At 44.0% G+C, this 12,816-nt stretch overlaps 1 long non-coding RNA gene across 1 annotated transcript in view; it reads left to right on the forward strand.

Moving 5' to 3' along the window:
- Nucleotides 1-12,816, forward strand: part of LOC126203404 (uncharacterized) — a 1,362,544-nt gene that overhangs the window by 1,315,496 nt on the left and 34,232 nt on the right. The window lies entirely within an intron of this gene.

Consider the following 12,816-nt stretch of genomic DNA (forward strand, 5'->3'; position numbering starts at 1 on the left):
GGAAGTCGGCCGTGCCCTTTCAAAGGAACCATCCCGGCATTTGCCTGGAGTGATTTAGGGAAATGACGGAAAACCTAAATCAGGATGGCCGGACGCGGGATTGAACCGTCGTCCCACCGAATGCGAGTCCAGTGTCTAACCACTGCGCCACCTCACTCGGTAACAAGGAGAAATAGAATAAGGAATGTAAGGGCAAATGAAACAGTGAAAGAGCAGTGGAGAGCAGGACAGGCCGAGATGGTATGGGTACTCAAAGAGAATAGAAAACAAGAGGATTCTAAAGAAGATACGTGAAATGGAGATGCGAAGAAAACGATCAAAAGGAAGACGAAGGGAGAGATAGCTGAAATATGTGGAGGAGTGTGTCGATAAAAGAGGCGAGTACTGGACCAGACTGAACACTGGAAGATGGTGAGAAAAAAGGTCTAGACGGCGAGGTTTCTGTTCCAGACAAACCCAGCCTGGGGCTGGACACTATTCAAGATAATGATGATGATACAACAATATCCGCTCTTATACCCGTTGTACACTGTTCATTCTCTTAGGTATTTAAATTTGGCCACCTTTTGCACGGGGCTTTTTGCTGTTTAAGAATCGGCAGTGGTATTCAGTGTCTTTGTCTCGTCGTAGGCGATCCTGAGTTCCACCGTTTTGTCTATCTTGCTTACGTTGTCAGAAGCTGTGTCGAGTTTTTACGCTCCTCCGAGAGGACCAGCCAAGCAGCGACCACAGCCGCCCTATGCCGATCCTCGTGAGGTCGCGACAGCCCGTGGTCACAGCACGCCGTACTCGCTGCTGGAAGTCGGCCGTACGGCGCGACTAGTGTCCAGTGGCGCGGAAGGGAAATGCGGCGAGTGTGTCCGGTGGGGGCGAGACCGACGGCTGCGCCCTCCGGACTGCCGGCCGGCATTCCGGCCGTCGTGTCTGAATGGATGAAGACGTCGCGGGGCGCCCGCTTTGTGAGGGCGTCTCTTAAACGAGCGCCACTTGTACTTGGTCCGAACAGCGTTTTTACGACTGACATCCTTCATCCGGCACAATAACGCTGGCACGGAGCTGCGCGCCCGCTTCCTGTGCCTAACTACATCAAAAGATGATCGCCACGGGGGGAAAAAATAGCCGCGCCGGCCTGGCGCACCGCTTTAATAATACGAGTCGCGGGAAACGGAGACGGCCACAGTCGCCCGAGACGGTGTGCCATTTGTCGCGCGCCCCCGCCGCTGCGCGCCGCCGTGTCCCACGTCCGGTGCAGCGCGCTCGCATTGCTCAGCTGCGAACCGCGTCGTGCAGAGAGGCACGGCGACGACATTGCCTTAGCGAGGTCAGTGCCAGCTACAGCCTGAAGACACCAAAGCACGTCGTATGAGATCCAGCCGCTGAAATCAGAAATGTTCCGTTTAGTCTCACACTACAACATCTTTTCATCTACATCTGCATGTACTTCGTCAGTCCAGGAAGTTTTGGTGCCGGATTGATAAAAAAAAAGAGAAAGTTCAAGATGTTGGTTTTAATGCTTTAAGTGTTCTACATAGTCTCGCTCCACTTGCGCACAACGCAACGGAGAACGCGCTGATGTGATTAAAACTGTGTGCCGAACCGAGTCTCGAACACGAGACCTTCGTCTTTCGCAGGCAAGTGCTCTGCGACTGAGCTATCCCAGCATGTCACGAGCTGTCCTCAGAGCTTTAATTCCGCGGCTACCTCATCTCGGTGGAAGCGTGTGTTGCGTGATCGTGGCAAAGAGGAGGACTCTGACGAAAAATAAGAGGACTTCAGTTGCAAAAGATACTGCAGAACTTTTTCTACCAAACGTCACCAAGGAATCTCCACAAGTAGGGAATATCAGGGCGAGATAAAATTCCAAAACCACTCGCCAGCGCTTCAAATGTCGTTAACAGAAGAACGTGGTGCCGAAAACGTAAAATATCGACTATGAAGCAATGGAAGAAAATCATTTGATCGGAAAAGTCCTGTTGTATGTACTGTTTCCAACTTACGGCCACGTTTACGCCCAAAGAGTGAAACATTGCGGGGTTCGGTGATGAATGGACAGCCCTATCGGTTTTGTATAGTCGAAACGCGTGTGTGTGTATTAGCTGTTATGAAGAACATCGATTTCTACGTACTTGAAAATTATCAGTATAGTGACAGCCACGGACTACGTAAACTTTCAAATGATTTTGCAGGTTGGAAGCAACTGAAGCCAGTGAAAAAAACTATCCAACTTCGATCAAAGCTCTGTCCACGCTCTGTTTTTGATCCATGATCTTTCATCAAAGAAATCTTTGATAAAAGCTTCACGAGCACACTGTCAATGATTCAACCAAAAGGCTTTGAAAATGTTCAAATGAGTGTGAAATCTTATGGGACTTAACTGCTAAGGTCATCAGTCCCTAAAGCTTACACCCTACTGAACCTAAATTATCCTAACACACACACATATGCCCGAGGGAGGACTCGAACCTCCGCCAGGACCAGCTGCACAGTCCGTGACTGTAGTGCCTAGACCACTCGGCTAATCCCACGCGGCAAAGGCTTTGATCAAAGATCTTTGTCAAGGAAATTTGACAGTGTAATGCGGGTTTTATGTAACTCATGACTGCGATACCAAGAAGGGCATCCTCCCACAAAATTAAGTAAGAGTAAATCTGCCACGATTTCGGCACCGCTGGTCCCGTTCCACACGGAATCAACGCAAATTAAGATAAGAAGATGTAGGAACGAAAGTTGTTTCCAGAGACTGTACTCCGATAGTACAAAAGAACAGAAATTGACCTCTTTGCCTATTTATGTGGTATACTGTCAATTGATTTATGTTCGGGCTCAACTGCCAGTGCCTGCACCAATTTCCGGTCCTTGAAATGCCAAATGGCACTGTAGTCTTCTATAGGCAGCAGCATTATCCGTGAGTAGTTGATCCTCTAACGCTAGTCGCTAGGACATTAAAATAAACTGTAAATAGCAACGGTCAAGATCGCTTCAAATCCTGACGGAGGATGAACTTTTCATTGCTAGTGTTTGGCCTGCGATAAGAGAAGACGTTGAAGCGTACAGCAATTGATCACTTCATTAGGGCACTCCCGAAGTTACACATACGTCTGCCGATTTTGTCCAGTTAAGAACAATGGCCGGCCGAAGTGGCCGTGCAGTTAAAGGCGCTGCAGTCTGGAACCGCAAGACCGCTACGGTCGCAGGTTCGAATCCTGCCTCGGGCATGGATGTTTGTGATGTCCTTAGGTTTAACTAGTTCTATGTTCTAGGGGACTAATGGCCTCAGCAGTTGAGTCCCACAGTGCTCAGAGCCATTTGAACCATTTAAGAACAATGTGTTGAGTTCCACATTCAAGGATGACCTCAGTCACAAGCCAGACCCAATACTCAATAAGCTCGTAATTTGCTCATAAAATGAAAGAGTGGAATTGTATCGGAAGTTTCCAGAAGTCAAGGAACTCAGCATGAACTTGGGCGCCATTGACGCTCTGGATATACTGTGCAGTCGCATTAATTCAAAAGCCAAAATAGCTACCTGTAGCAGCGCGGACTTGCAGGAAGAGAGTCGTTGACGTTCTGGAAGGTACTGAAAGAAATGTGGAGCCATGTCAACTCCAGCGCGTTGACTAGCTACGCTATGTTTCGTGGCTGAGGATCAATGGCGCGAACAGCCCGATCGAGGTGGTTGCACAGATTCACAATACGCTTTAAATCCGGGGGGTTTGGTGGTCTGGGGAGTACGATAAATTCATCCCGGTGCTGTTCGAACCACATATTTACACTGCAAGCTGTGTGACATGTTGCATTGTCCTGCTGGTAGATGCCATCGCGCCGAGAATAAACGAGCTGCATGTAGGGGTGGTCATGGTCCCAAAGGAGGTATGCATACTTATGTTGATCCATTGAGCCTTTCAGAATGACGAGATCACCCAGAGAAAACAACGATAATATTCCGCTAACCATAACATTTCCTCCTACTGCCTGGACACCTTCGACGATTGTTGGCAGGGTGCTTATTTTCAGACGTTTCACGCCAACATCCATGTGTGCGATGGAACATAAAACGTGATTCATATGACATGGCCACCTGTCGCCAGTCAGTGGACGTTCCGTTGCGGAACTGGCGTGCAAACTCCAGCCTTCGTCACCGCTGAACAGCAGTTCGCATGGTTGTCTGCTGTGGAGCCCTATACGCAGCAACGTTCTCTGAACAGTCGTTGAAAAGACACTGTTAGTAGCCCCTCGGTTCACCTGGGTGGTCAGCTTATCAACAGTAGCACAGCTATTCGCCTGTACAAATCTCCGCAACCGCCCATTACCCCTGTCATCTATGGCCAGTAGTGCACAATAGTTGCGATGCTGCCGGTTTTGGATAACGTCACTCTCCCATGCACGATGTACTTCAACGAAGGCAGCACGCCAACAGTTTATGAACTTAGCCTTGTCGGAAATTTTCCATCCTCGGGCCGAAAACTTAACTGGACGTCGGATAAATCGCTCTGTTTTTGCAGTACCACAACGACTGCACAGTTTCTCGCGTTCCCTACACGCGCTTTATATACCCTCCACTGCTAGTGCTGCCACTTGCGTCTGTGTGTTGCTATTACACGTGGACGACGAATGTAGACGGTGGACATATTAATGTGACTGGATCATGTATTTTATGATAAGACACCTCTGTGTGTTACGAGTCACTAACACGATAACTGTTTTAATTACTTGCATACCTGAATGGCATGTTTGTAGCGGACTTGGTGAAGGGAGAGCAGGGTGAAAAGTGCTATCGGTACATACCCCTCTCCTCTAGCGTGACACAAAGAGTGGAACGCGTCTAGGAAGGACGGGCGGGAGGGGCAAGCGTACGTGCGCATGCGATGAACGGATCACCAACTGCGTAAAATGCCCTAACTCTGTAAGAAACCTAGAATGGAAGACTTCTGTAAAGGAAATCACATACAAGAAGCGAGTACATCCGATAATAGAGTATTGTTCCAGAGTTTGGAGTCCTTATCAAGGAGGCCTGATAACAGACGTAGACGCCCGCATCTCGTGGTCGTGCGGTAGCGTTCTCGCTTCCCACGCCCGGGTTCCCGGGGTCGATTCCCGGCGGGGTCAGGGATTTTCTCTGCCTCGTGATGGCTGGGTGTTGTGTGCTGTCCTTAGGTTAGTTAGGTTTAAGTAGTTCTAAGTTCTAGGGGATTGACGACCATAGATGTTAAGTCCCATAGTGCTCAGAGCCATTTGAACCATTTGAACAGACGTAGAACGAATTCAGATATATGCTTCTAGGATCATAACAGGTCAGTGGCCAATATGGAAGTGTTACAGTGATGCTCGAGGAAGTTAAATGGGAACCTTTGGGAGAACAGTAGTGTCCTCATCGCCAAACCATGTTGGCTGCATTTAGGAAGACTGTGTGACCATTTTGTTTGGACTTTTATTTATCTCGCTTGGCGATCATATGCACAAGATAAGATGGTTGCGGTGCGCACTAAGGCATACAGGCAGTCATTTTGCCTTCACTAAGTAAGATAATGGGTATTTCCCTCGGTTATGCAGTCTACAGTTGTTTGTGGAGTGATGTTTGAAATTTAACTCAAAACATCGCCACATTGTGTGGTGATGAAACCTTATTCATTTACTGATTAATTAGCTTGATCATGTTGTTGTTGTGGTATTCAGTCCAGAGACTGGTTTGATGCAGCTCTCCATACTTCTCTATCCTGTGAAAGCTTCTTTATCTCCGAGTAACTACTGCAACATACATCCTTCTGAATCTGCTTAGTGTATTCATCTCTTGGTCTCCCTCTACGATTTTTACCCTCCATGCTACCCTCCATCAAAAAATGGTTCAAATAGCTCTGAGCACTATGGGACTTAACATCTGAGGTCATCAGTCCCCTAGAACTTAGAACTACTTAAACCTAACTAACCTAAGGACATCACACACATCCATGCCCGAGGCAGGATTCGAACCTGCGACGGTAGCAGTCGCGCGGTTCCGGACTGAAGCGCCTAGAACCGCTCGGCCACCGCGGCCGGCTTCCCTCCATCACTAAATTGGTGATCCCTTGATGCCGCGGAACGTGTTCTACCAACCGTTACCTAGTTTTGGCAAAAATTCCTCTTCTCCCCGATTCTATTCAGTACCTTCTCATTAGTTATGTGACTAAACATCAAATCTTCAGCATCCTTCTGTAGCGCCACATTTCGGAAGCTTCTATTCTCTTCTTGTCTAAATTATTTATTGTCAATATTTCACATCATACATGGCTACACTCCATACAAATACTTTTAGAAAAGACTTCCTGACACTTAAATCTATACTCGATGTTAACAATTTTCTCTGCTTCAGAGACGCATTTCTTGCCATTGCTAGTAAAGTATGTGTGAAAACATTGCACAGTACTTTATTGAAACAGAAATGTTTGTCCATTTGCTGGTTATGAAGTATTTCCCTCCCTCCAGAGCTTATCCGATTAGTAAATACCCTAAATAATGTGTGATTTTTAATTTGTCACTGCATAGAAGAAACTTAACACGCTTACTTTAGCAGAGGTCGCTAAGCCAACTTTCTGTGAATAGTCGATTAGAAGGTAGCCGGCTCGATTACCGAGGGAGGAAGAAATTTTCATCCACAATATTTGTCCGACAAGGAGAAAAGACATGGTAGCATCCGATTATTCGTCACTGAACCTTGCACCAGTTCCTGATTTAAATTAGAAATCTGTTCTCATGGGATGAGAACATCTGTCACTGTTGATGATAAAACGACAGCCACGTGGTGACACGATATAAAGACATGCACCCGATGCTGCATAAAAAGTTTGAGGAAAGCATTGGCAAGCCAGTTGCACTAGAATCTTGGTAGTTTGGTATTCTTGCATGAGCCACAACGCTAAATTCACTTGTGTGGTGCTAACTTGGACGTTTATAGAATTAGTTTTACTTATGAAACGAATTAAATACCCTTGAACGAAATGAATAGATCGAGGGGAATGAAGTGACTGAAGATGCGATGGCATTAAATGGTAACATTGGAAAGCCGTGATATCTGTAGATCTTCTAGTCTAATGAAAACGTGTTGATAATTGAAAATAGCAAAGACCAACACAAAGAAAATGGAAACACTGAGACAAGAGACAGAAATTGGAAAACGAAGAAAGTTACGCGATTGGTGTATAAGATTTATTTCTGACAAACTTCGGGAGACTGCAGTACGCTCGAGAGAAACTCCCAACCACACGTGACCAGGTCTGCTGGTTTCAGATCGAAGTAACTAGATGACCTTCACAGAGTATCAAGCGAAAAATACGGTACTTACATCTCCCTCGGGAATTTGAAATTTGATGTAAATTAGACTGATACTCCTCTTACGGCCATGCTGTGGCTCTGGTGGGTAAAAAGAAAAATACACTGAGCACGTTCCTACTGAATAAGCGGACCCATCAAGCAGCTTCACAAGTCCACAGCAGGTATCACATAATTAGCCGCTTTGTCGCGAAATTTAGCGCAGCAAAAATACAACTGCCGTACATGTCATCATAGTGTTTGACCAGCATATTTCGTGAGTGTTTTTAGGGCTCTCAACTATAATTTGTGGCATCTTACGGTCTTCCATTTGAGTAAAATGGTTCAGAGAAGAGTAAAATTAACAGCCTCCTATCTCAGGATATCGTTGTGAGAGGAAGCCGGTTCTTAAGTGAACAGCTGTAGGAATCTAAACCTTTTGAGTTTTCATTCTTAAATATGAAACGATTCTGCTACGGAGTGACTGAAACGAAGAGGCAAAGCAAGTACCTAACATCCCGTCAGTATCGTGGTGATTGGATATGGGAGAATTACGTTAGCTGCAAGAATGGTGGCATGAAGGGAAAGGTAGATTCTGACCCAATCCTGCACCGAAGTGAGCAAAGATCAGTGACAGCTTGACAGGTTGCTCCTCGTATTCGACTGTTCAAACTATAATTTAAGAAATCGTTTTAATCGAAATATAAACCAGAACGCACAAACGTGAATATTACCCGTTGTCGTTAATTGGAAGGCCACTGGCATGTGACAACCAATGCAAGACTACTTGGAGATCGTGAGTATGATAAATATGTCAAAGATACACACGAATCTTACTTTTATCCTTAGCGTGAAGGGCTGTTTGGTAGTAAACAGTTTTCATCCGAAATTGTAAACAATGCTTAGGGATTGCATCCCTCATGCAAAATTAAGTACGCTAAGCTGAAAGCAACTGTAGTTCAAATATGCTTAAGGGGCAAACTACGAACGTTTCAAGCACAACACATCGCATTTCTCTGACACGCCACCAAAAGACAGTCCAGGTACGTATTTTATGTATGATGGTGACCTTGCACATTTAATTGCGCGTGCCCGAACATACCTTAATACAGCATACAGTGGTCAGTGAATAATTCTAAGTTGACCAAAGCCTTGCACAGGTCTTCCTTGACGCACTAGACATTCGTTTCTGTGGAAAGGTCTTTCTTAAATTCCTTTCATGTTAATTTCTTAAATCTGTTGTCATTTACGGCATAAATTCCTCTTCTAAATTTACTGTGGTGTTTCTATCTGGGAGGAGACTGAGCAGTGAAACGCGTTACTTTTACACATAAACAAGAACGATCTGTCACACTACTACACTTTAAAACACAGTTTATACGTAATTCATGTCACACAGTCTCATACGGAACCTACATCCGCTTTCTTTTATATACTGTGTATGATAAGATACTGTCATCCCCCTTCCCTTCTGTGTGAAAGAATGAATGAGCAAATGTATTTCTAGTTGCATGCTTGAGGGTAGCAGACAAGCCTGTCTGCTAGAGAACAGTAGGACCAACGTCGGAACAGGTAGCTACGCTTTCTAAAAGCAGAGAGGTTTCTATTCTTAGTATGGTCCTGTCTGTCCCTTGTCATGTTGGTATAGGGAGCTGCCTCTCTGGTCACTTCCGTTTGTATTTGCGAAGCACACTCGGTAGGAGCCCAGGTCAGGCTGTCCGCGGCTAGCGTCTGAAGTGGTAAGATCTCCGGCTAAGCGCGTGTCTGCTAAGTCCGTAGGACAATGGATTTCTTAAGTTCAGGTTTAGCTCTAAAATATCTAATGTTATCTTAAATTGCACCGCAGTGTGATTCGAGTGTACAGTTCAGAATATCTTCCAGTAGTTGCTTTGTCACTACTTTGTGAGTAAAGTGGAACCACGTGTTGATCAGTAACTCTAAGATCATCAATCTTAAATGCGAATGTGCGTGAGATTATAACGTCTCGTCTTGACGATATTTTTCAATATAGCAACTTTTCATTATGTTCAACCCACGTGGGGTGTACTTTGTAAGACCAGTACCACGTGCTTATACAATTGTTTGACCCATCAGGTTAATAGTAAGACGTTAGTAAGCAGTTCGAGGTTTTTCTTTTGTAAATTGCTTTTCGATCTAATTTATTTTAATTATCAAAATTATTGTGGAGTACACTCTTTGTGTAAACCAAATTGACCACGTGAAGCATGTGGTGTAATCATCAAAGTAGCCCTCAGCTATTCTTTTCGGGAAGATTTCACAGGGAGTTAGTATGAATTTAGTATACCAGTATGTGGTAATTACATGACGGACAGGATTGCTCTACGAACGTAACTTCTTTGGGTGAAAATTGGTTGGTTGTGGTTTCAATGTTCTTCGTGTGTTATTTTATGAATGCAGTGTTGTATGCAGTCTCCCAATCTTGGCTCCATATTTGATGTGTTCTGTAAGATTAGAAACCCACATTTTCACAATCCTAAATAAGGCACCAGTTTAGTTATGAATCAAGTTTAATATGCTGAAATTTCAATGATCAATGTTAAAATAAATTTCCAAATATAAACTGATTTATTTCTTTTTATTTAAATTCTCTTATATATATATATATATATATATATATATATATATATATATATATATATATATATCACCGGTTGTCGTATGACGATTAAAAGATTATAATTAATGTTAGTCTGGTTGGGAATTTGGTAAGATAGACTGGATACCTGGTGAAACAGTTGCTCAGTAATGCAAGGTTAACTTCCCCATACAGCTCACAGCTTTTAACCCACTTTTATGGTCTTGAGTAGCAGCACCGCTTGCAGAACAAATTAAAGCAACAACATTACGCTGTGAAGTTGTCAAGTAGACAGCTTGCACTTTATTGGTTAAGCACATTATCTTCTCCGAGTCCTGGAAACATGTGAAGCCGCACACACTAAGATGGTTGACAAATTTGGCTAAAAGTGACGATTGTAAATTTATTGAACCAATCAAATGGTTGTTTTATTAATAATACTTCCAATCATAAATGATTGTTGTGTTACGACATGAAAGAAATGAAAGTGACACAGTTTGAGGGAGTTACATTCACCACTAGGGATATGACACAAATAATTATTACACTTCTAAACTAAATATAATGACCCTATATATCAGTGTTGCCACGGTGCTGTTGACTTTATCAGATGCTATAACTGGGTATCATGCTTTGAGGTTGCTTCAGCGATCCTGCGAGTCTGTGTGGGTGGCAGGGTAAGAGAAGCGCCGACGAAATGTATTTGGGTGAACCAGAATTCCACCCATATCTCATCGTAATATAATATACATAAACGGCTACTCAGAAAATAAATCTGATCAGACAATAAGATACCGCCTGCCGTCTCCACTCAGCTGTCTTCTAGCGTACCACACAGCATTAACGAGAAAAAAGTCTGCAAATAGGTTTTAGGACACCGGTGACTGAAAACCTTCATATCAAACGAAACACTTTCATTTCTAGTACAGCCGGAGTGTTCATTGCAACAAGACAGCTACAATGTCGTTATTTAAAACTTTGTTTCCATCGAGCAAGTGCTCCAAATCCGTTCTTTGCGACCAGAGCCGCTTTCATCTGCTTATTAAGACTTTGTTTTCACTGGTCTTCAAAAGAAACATCTCGAGCCGAAGAAAAGAACCTGAATCGTGCTAAAAATTCTGTACAAACTCTTTGGTCATGAATATACCAGTCACTCTGGATCCCGACGTTCCGTTGTAACATGTCGAATCATTATCACAGGACGTCAAAGAAAAATTCAGTGTGACACCTCGCAGAAACCAGGGGTTGACTGCCAGCAAACTTTTTGTCCCGCCAACTTTGAGTTAGGCCTGTGGCAACCAAGGCGATAGAAAAGTTCCACTGACGTAGGATGATCAGGTTCATCAGCTTGGAGTAGCCGACAAAAGTGAATATAGCAGCTGGAAATTCGATACGTTTCCCGGAAATCCAGTAGATTACAATGCTCGCTTTATTAATACGACAATTCTTCCGGCCTGCGTTTCTTATTCGTATAACTGTTGAGTGAAGCTTACTCCCGTACGGTCCATAAGCGGTTGTTGTAGAACTGAAAGTGGGAGAGATAGGTTGTTTTTTCCGTGGAGGGAAGCTCAAATCAACACAATAGGCACAATAAAGTGGTGCATCTTCTGGCCTATGCAGATGATGTGGATTTTATTGCAAGAACAGAACTTGCTGCTAAATAAACATACAGGGCATTCGTGGTAACAGCAATAGAAATAGGAGTGGAAGTGAACGTCAGTAAAACCAAATACATGCGAATCATTCGACCGGGACTAGACGCAAATAGAATCTGTTAGTGAACTTGTCTATCTGGGAACATTGGTAATATCACAGAATCATATTAGTATGGAGATAATGGGCTAGCCCCACAACTAAATCCAGAAATGGCTCAGAAACGTGGACCTGACACGGTAGTGTGAAGAACTAATATGATGTTTTGAACGAAAGGTGTTACGAAAAATCTATGGGGCAACTAATGAAGATGGGGCACGGCGTAGACGATATAATTTTGGATCTTACAGATCATATAAAGATTTTGAAATCATAAAGTTCGTTAAAATAAACCGTCTGAAATGGATCAGTCACATTTTTCACATAGAACATGAGAACCCAACAAAAACAGCACTAGTGTAAAACCCTGTGGTACAGAGAAGCAGAGGACGATCAAGACTTCGATACTAGAGTGACATACAAGAAGATTTAGTAATTATTGGTGTCCGATGATAGAGACGCAAGATGCTTGGCAGAGGCGAATGGAATGGTATCCTTATGCAGGCCAAGGACGATCAACGGCTGTAAAACCAGGAAGAAGAAGAAGGGACAGTCATCAGTCTTCTTACTGGTTTGATACGTCTTGTGGCAGTTTCCTCTTTTTTATCGTCTTCGTTTCACAGCAGCATTTACACCTAACGCACTCAATGATTTGTCCTCTATATTCCTATCTCTATGTTTTTTCGTAGTTTTAGTACTCTGCTGTGTCACCTGACACTATATAAGTTATTCCCTTATGACGTAATCCGTGATCTGTCATTTCATACCTTCTTCTGCGTAGTGTTCAGCATTATATTACTTTCCTCGCCGGTTCTGCAGAGAACTTCGTCACTTCGTATCCTGTCAGAGCACTGAAGTTTCCCAACATTTGACTACAACGCCACTTCTCAAACGTTGCGATCATCTTCCTTTCCAGTTTCCACACAGTCCATGAATCACTTCCACACAATGCTATGCTCCGGTCGTGCCATCTCGGAAATTTCTTTCTCAGGTTAAGGCGTAAGACTTCTTTTGGCGAGGAATGCCCTCTTGGCCTCTGCTAGTCGCTTCTTGTATCCATGCTCCGTCCGTCACGCGCCATTTTGCTTCGAAGGTAACGGAATTTCCTTCGCTACATTTCTGCTGCTGCCCAACTCTTTCGCCTCCCTCGGCGTACTTTAAGCTCATATTCTGCGCTCAGTAGAATG

This window comes from Schistocerca nitens, chromosome 9 (assembly GCF_023898315.1).
Source record: "Schistocerca nitens isolate TAMUIC-IGC-003100 chromosome 9, iqSchNite1.1, whole genome shotgun sequence".
Lineage (NCBI taxonomy): Eukaryota > Metazoa > Arthropoda > Insecta > Orthoptera > Acrididae > Schistocerca > Schistocerca nitens.